Genomic DNA, 7,796 nt, shown 5'->3' with positions numbered 1-7,796 from the left:
CCGCTCCCAAATCAATATTTGACACTTTTGTGTCACCCCTTTTAATTTACAATGTTTTTATTCACAAATCTCTTTAGCTACAACTAATAAGAATGAAATTCTAATTGACTAGATCTTCTCGAAACTGATGCCTTGGAAAACAAACCCAACCCTTGGCTTGGTTACTCAACTAGCAACGATCATAGACACACAAACCGTAGGTTAGTGTCGTTGGTCACGATAATCATCAGGCCTTTTAATTCATTTTTTAAAAAGATATTACTGTTTTACATTGACTCAAAAAATTAAAGGTTGAACTTCCCTATTCACGGTCCACTTCATGGACCATGTGAAGCATCGCGTGTCGTCTAGGACGCTGTGGTTCTTTACAATGAGGTAGGGTTAGATTGCTTAATTTTCATGGCACACTTAAAGAGTCGTGTGGGGTTCCACGTACCGTCTCGTGGTTTGTGGCTCCTTACTATTCTTGGGATGATCTCAAGATTGCTTTCACGGTTATATTGACGAACCGTGTGGGGTCCCCCGTCCCTGTAAAGGCTCGTGGACTTTCATGGTTCACCTATTATCCTAGTTTAGTTTTAGATAGATCTGTAAGGTGTTACACTATCTTCCATTTGGGATCGTTTGTCCTCAAATGAAGGCTAAACAGGTTGAGTTTCAAGGAAAGAGTTGAAATTCCTACCAACTCAGTACTAGAAGTTTGTATTTATGGGAATGAGTTTCATGAACTTGCAAATATGCTAAAATGCAAAGATAACTGAGAGAACAAGATGCTGATACTGAATTACATAAGAGTAAATTGAGAGAGTGGAGATGATCTATTACCTCAAGCTAATACATAATTGGAAAGAAAAGAGATGATGATACTTGGCCATCATGGTTGCTTCTGCTTTCCAAGAAGCTCCCTATAAGGATTGGGTTCTCCAGAAAACCTTTATTGATGCGACCTTATTATTGATCAACCTACGAACTTTTCAGTTAAGAATTTCAACTGGAATCTCCTCATAGGTGAGACTATCCTTCACAAACGCACTCTCTAAGGGTACGATTAATGTCGGATCACCCATACACTTCTTCAACAGGGAAATGTGAAAGACTAGATGGACCGCTACTAGTTCTGTTAGAAGCTCTAACTCATAAGCCATTGTATCCACTCTTTTCAGGGATTTTGTACGAACCTACATACCTTGGGATTGGTCTTCCCTTTCTTGCCAAATCTCATCACCCCCTTTATTGGTGACGCCTTCAAGAAAACCAGATAATTTATTTCAAACTCGAAGTACCTCCTCTCATATATGTATAGGACTTCTAACAACTCTAAGATGTCTCTAGCCTATCCATAATGAGTTGAACTTTCTCTATAGCCTCATGAACCGAATCTGGTCAAATCAAGGCTACTTCACCTACTTCAAATCAACCAAACGGACAAATGCACTTACGTGCATATAGTGCCTCATAAGGGACATATAAATACTTCAATGGAATCTGTTATTATAGATGAACTCTACGAGAAATAGGTTATCATCCCAATTACCCTTGAAAAAGTTCATGCGAGATATCAATATGTCCTCCAAGGTATGAATGATACGCTCTTCCAGACCATCCATCTGTGGATGAAATTGTGTATTGAGATTTACCTGAGTACCAAGACCTTTCTGAAATAACTTCCAAAACTGAGAAGTAAATGAGGATCTCTATCTGAGATGATAGACACGAGAATCTCATGCAACCTGACTATCTCATTGATGTATAGTTCGGCATAGTCCTCCACTGAATTTGTAATTTTGACAGCAAAAAATGAGTGGACTTAGTAACTTTGTCCACTATCACCCAAATGGATTATGTATGCAAGTATGAGGTAAACCCTTAATGAAGTTCATGTTTATCACTTCCCAGTTTAATGTGGGAATACTAATCTCTTGTGTCACACCTCCTAGTTTCTGATGAGAAACTTTAACCAGTTAGGATACTTAGCCACAAAATATGTGATGACCCTCTTAATGTCATTTCTCCAATAGACTTTCTGTAGATTATGGTACATCTAAGTGGCCCCTGGATGGATTGAATATCTGGAACTTCTATAAAGATATGTTACCTCAACTCACGCACATTTGGACCCTGGTAAAGAAATACACCATCTCTTCCTTCGGAGAAAACTTCAACTATTTGTTGATGAACTACATTTTTTATTTGAAGTAGTATAAGGATCATTATCCTATTTTTCTTTAATTTTCTCTACAGAGGAAGATTTTGATTCATTCTAACCAATCACCCCACCACCTGACATATCTGTAAGTCAAACTTCTAAGAGAGAAAACTGTGAGCATATTTGTCTAACTCTTTATTTTCTTCCTGCTATATTACCCATAGACAATTTGTTGAGAGCATCAACCACTACATTGTCCTCACCTTGATGGTAAAGCACATTCATGTCATAGTCTTTTGAGGAATCAAAGTCATCTCCTTTGACGAAGATTTGATTCTTTTTGGGTAACACATACCGGAGGCTCTTATGATCTGTGAACACATCAAAATGCACACAACACAAGTAATGTGTCCTAATCTTTAGGACAAATACTAAGGCTGAAAGCTGGAGGTCATGAGTTGAGAAGTTCTTCTCATCGACCTTCAGCTACCTAGAAGCATAAATTATGACCTTACCTTGTTGCATCAGTACACAACCCAGGCCGACCCTAGATACATCGCAATAAACCATATAACTATTTGAACCCTCTATTAGAGTCAAAACCAGAGTTGTAGTTAACATGGTCATAAGTTCTAGGAAGCTTTTCTAACACTCAACTAACCACTAAAACTTGAGATTTTTTAGTTAACTTAGTCAATGGGGAAGTTATGGATGAAAATCGTTCAACAAACATCCGGTTATAATCGGCCAAAGCCAAAAAACTCCTGATATCAATCAGAGAGGTGGGTCTGGGACAATGTTTTATTGCCTCAAGTTTAGGAGAATGTACTCAGATATCTCCATTAGATACCACATGATAAAGGAAATCTACTGATTGTAACTAGAATTCATATTTGCTGAACTTAGTAAATAGCTAGCAATAATTGAGAGTTTGCAAAACAACTCTCAAATGCGTCACATGCTCTTCCTTACTCTGAGAATAAATGGGATATCATCAATAAAAATAATGACAAACAAGTCCAAATATTTCTTGAAAACCTTGTTCATTAAGTCCATGAAAGTTGCAGGAGCATTTTTTAGTCCAAAAGACATAACTAAAAATTCATAATGGTCGTACCGAGTCCAAAAGGTTGTCTTCGGGATGCCACTATCTCTGACTATAAGTTGATAGTACCCGGATCTGAGGTATATCTTAGAAAACCAACTAGAAGACTAAAGTTAGTCAAACAATTCATTTATCCTCGGGATGGGATACTTATTATTGATTATGACTTTGTTCAACTAATGATAGTCAATGCACATCCTGAGAAAATTGTCTTTCTTTCGCACGAGCAATACTAGAGCACCTCATGGAGAGATGTTCGGTCTAATAAAGCCTTTATTTAGAAGTTCTGTCCAATATTCTTTCAATCTATTTAGCTCACCTTGAGCCATTCTGTAGGGATGAATCAAAATGGGTTGGGTATGTGGAAGAAGATATATTCCAAAGTCGATTTCCCTTTCAAGAGGGACTCCAAGAATATTTTTTTGGGAAAACTTATGGAAACTCATTTACGACAGGAACTGATTCAAGATTTGGGGTTTCAAGTTATAAATCCTTAACCCAAACAAGATTATAGATTTATCTAAAGTTTAAATCCTTAAACCTAAACAAGATTGTAGATATATCTTTTAGAAATCATTTTCCTGGCCTTAAGGTAAGTGATAAATCGACCTATAGTCATACAAGTACTACCCTTCCCCTATAAGAATGGCTCATCTAGAAACTGAAACTGAATTATCCTAGTTATATAATCGGCTAAGGCATAATAGAAATGTATCCAATTCATGGCTATAGTGATATCAAAACCTATCGATTCTAACTCTACCAGGTCTATGGAAGTGACATTCTGGCAAACTTTGATAGGACCCATCTAGCTATAACTTGGTCACCAACTTGAGTAGAAACTAAGAAGGGTTCTGAGATATTTTATAGATTGACACCGAAATTGACTACTATATCTGGAGTTACAAAAGACAGTGTGTGTCCACGTAATCTAACAATGCATAAACATCTTAATTAAAGACTCGCAATGTACCAGTGACCACATTAGGAGAATATCCTATTAGTAGTAATCCTGAAGAGCATACAAATTGTTCTGATGCTGATCGCCACCTCTACCAGATGACGCACCCTCCTAAGTGGGGCGGCTTGTTGGCACTGCTAAAGTAGTAGACTGAGCCCTACTACCTCCTTGTCTTTGGTTAACAGAAGGAAAATCCTTCAACATATGACAAGACAGGCCACACCCAAAACACCCCTCTTTGTCAGCAAGACATGCACCCAGATGGTCCTTACCACCCTTTGGGAAAATTAGAAAAGTAAGGTTACTTGAAGCACTCTCTTGTGACTTAGAGACTGATGCTCTCCTTTTCTAATCCCATCGAAACCTGGGGGACGGAGTGCTAGTTGATGACGGTTCTGCGGATGCGTAAACTGTGAGCGAACTTATTTGATAGTAAACGTGAGATACATGTATCATTAAATGTGAGATTTGTGTATCCAACAATTTTTAAATAAATACATTCATGTTCATGTTGAATAAATTTTAGATTATATGAATTTTCCAATGTTACATTTATATAAAGTAGCTTGGATTGTTGACAATGTTAAGTATTGATACAGTATATGAGACTTTTGCTATTTTCATAAAATTAGTTAAATTTTGCAGGTGAGTGATTTATCTTATATTATTAACTTACGTGTTTCTATATGTATTGATACGAATTATATCTAAGTTATCTTTTAATAAATAATTTATGTGAATCTGATACAAAATTATGTAATAATATATGCATTAATAAGATTCATATCTAATGAGATGAGATATGAGCGATACAAAAGTTATGAAATTGTTGTTGGTCAAAATATTAATTTTATGAATCTCAAATTAGTTATTGCAATTGATGTGTTGAGAAAAAATTTGTAATAGGTACATTTTTAGGTGAAAAAATAAGAGTCGGGATTTTCAATGTGTCTGCTATGCATTGATTCACCATACAAAACGACTGAAGAGATGCATAGTTTTGATGGACACATGTAGGTGTGGTAATTTCTATATATCAAATACATTTAATATATATTCAAATTTATATCATTCCTAAAATATTAGTGCATGATATATTATAATTTATGTATCTTATTTTTGTACAACAAATATTGTATTTTATAAAAAGATACATAATACATGTCATTATTTCAAATAACATTTATTGTGTTTGATGCATAACACAATAGTGATAATTTGATATCTATATAATACATATAATAAAGTTTGAAAACTATTAAATTTTATATGTATTACCTATCATGCACATTTCAGTTAATTTGATACATAGTATTTTAGCTATAGAACATAAAGGTTTATAAATAAAATGTATTTATTGGGTGGTGTTTACAGATAAGTAGCCTTCTAGTTGAATAATTTTGGGTGTAAATATCTGATAGTAAAAGATTGCCACTCATATGCAAAGTATACCTATTGTTGAATCTGATACATAATTCTCTAGTTACAGACCATTATGATCTATGTTTCAAGATTGAAGATACATTATATAATTGATACATGTAAATGATACATTAGGTAGTTTTTAGAAATCAAGTACAATTATATTGAAAATGATAAACATTGTTGACACCCAATTTTGGGCCTCCACAATATAAATTAATCATCGAGCTTTTTAAATTCTTAAAAAAATTGAAATAATTGACTTTATGAAATTCAAAATATTTTTCAAGACATTTTAAGTAATACTGTCATTTTTATGATTTTTATACTAATTTATTTATTCTAATAATTTTATATATATTTACTACATTTCATAAATATTTGAGAATCATCTCAAAGATTTTGTATAATTAAATATTTGATTAATTAGTTAAATCATTCAACAGTTTAATTAATAGTTTATAATTGAGTTGATCAATTTAACTCCGTTAAGATTAAGAAGCTTGTTAATTAACTATATTAACTCATCTTATTTCAATTTTGGCCGAATTCAACCAATTTCCTCAATTTGATTGAATTTGCAATTCACACAAAATCATTTTCTTAAGTCAAATAGACCACATTCATGAATTACTTTTCTTTGACATATCATGGCAACCTATAGACTTTATTGTCTAAAAATAGCCTGTTTTGAACTTTTTAGCAAAACAAGTTTTTTTTTATAAAAATATATTTGGCATTAAATAGCAACATTCTTTTTTTGAAAAAAGATTTTTTTCACCTGATTTTCTCTCTATTTCCTAGCAGTTAGCTACTTTTATTGTTCCTTTTTTCTCTCTCCTTATAATTTGTCAACAAAAAAGAAGTTATGTATTTTTCAATTCTCTCTTTCTCCCCTTTTTTTCTCCCTCTTTCAAGTTTAAGACTTCTATATTCTTCTCTAAAATATTTTTCTAAAGATCAATCACCAACTCTTCACGGTAAGTAACTAAATCATACCAATTTTATTTATATTGATTGTCTGGGTTATTTTTTAAAAAGTTGAGATCTTCTACATTCTTTATCTTGTTGTTGGATACAAAAAATGTTCTTTTTATAAATTATCGTATTTGTATTTTTTGCAACATTTTCCTCCCTAAAAAAATTCAATGTTTTGTGATTTCTTGATTTGAGGTTTTTTCAATTTCTAAGAAATAATTAATTAATATATTTATGAAAAAAATTTAAAATATTGAATTTTGTTGATTGAAGTTGATTATAAATATTATTTTGTCTCCATCAAATGTATGTAAATTTGTTAATGAATACAAACGAACACATAATAATGTAAAATTGTCTGAATTTATTAATGAATTTTGTTGATTGCATTCCAAAATAGTAATAAAAAAATTGTGTACATGTGTAAGACGGGGCAACGGACCGGACCGGAATGGAACCACTGGACCAGAACGGGACGAGTTGACTGGTTCGTTGACCGATACTTGAATGAATCAGGCCTAAATTACTAGGACAAGTACTCAGTTTTGTCCTATCCCACTATATACTAGGATGGAACCGGAACAGACCGAAATGGAATTTGATGGGATAAACGGAAGACACATCTAGTTATTTCAAAAACTGATTAAATTTTTTTTAGTTATTTTTGATCTTTTAATAATGAAAATATGAATATTTTATTTTATTTTTCTAAGTTGATATTAATAGTTTTTAAATTTATAATGTAATTTCTTACTTAAGTTTATTTTAAATATATTTTTTTTAAAAAATTACTTATTAAGTTTGCTAGTTAAGTCTAATTAGGTTTTCAAGATTGAACCTTTTTAAGTTTATAATTTATTACTTACTAATATGTTATAACTTATAAGTTATATTTATAACTTGTAATTTAAATAAATTCTATTTGTAATTTTAAAAAATTAAATAAACATAAGGATAAAATAATCATACAAATTAAAAATATATCAAATCAATTTATTTAAATTTGTATTACAATTTCAATTTACAACTTTTCGTAGAGCGCATAGTTTACGTGCCACCTTCTAGGAAGGGTTCTATTTCAACTAAGCCTAGAATGTGATACTAACAGTTGTGTAATTCCTTAAATCTTTTTTCTAACTCAAATATAGATTGATAGTAATCAACTTCCGGTCTTGGTAAAGCTC

The 7,796-nt window shown here is 32.4% G+C and overlaps 1 long non-coding RNA gene across 1 annotated transcript; it reads left to right on the top strand.

Moving 5' to 3' along the window:
• The first annotated feature begins 6,515 nt into the window (after positions 1–6,515).
• On the top strand, positions 6,516–7,315 carry LOC114075091. The gene is made up of 2 exons (XR_003575438.1): positions 6,516–6,614; positions 7,041–7,315. It is a non-coding gene; the product is annotated as an uncharacterized LOC114075091 (long non-coding RNA).
• Positions 7,316–7,796: the final 481 nt, after the last annotated feature.

This window comes from Solanum pennellii, chromosome 12 (genome assembly GCF_001406875.1).
Source record: "Solanum pennellii chromosome 12, SPENNV200".
NCBI classification, from domain to species: Eukaryota; Viridiplantae; Streptophyta; class Magnoliopsida; order Solanales; family Solanaceae; genus Solanum; species Solanum pennellii.
Note: the sequence above shows the minus strand (reverse complement) of the source record. Positions and strands in the feature narration are given on the sequence as shown.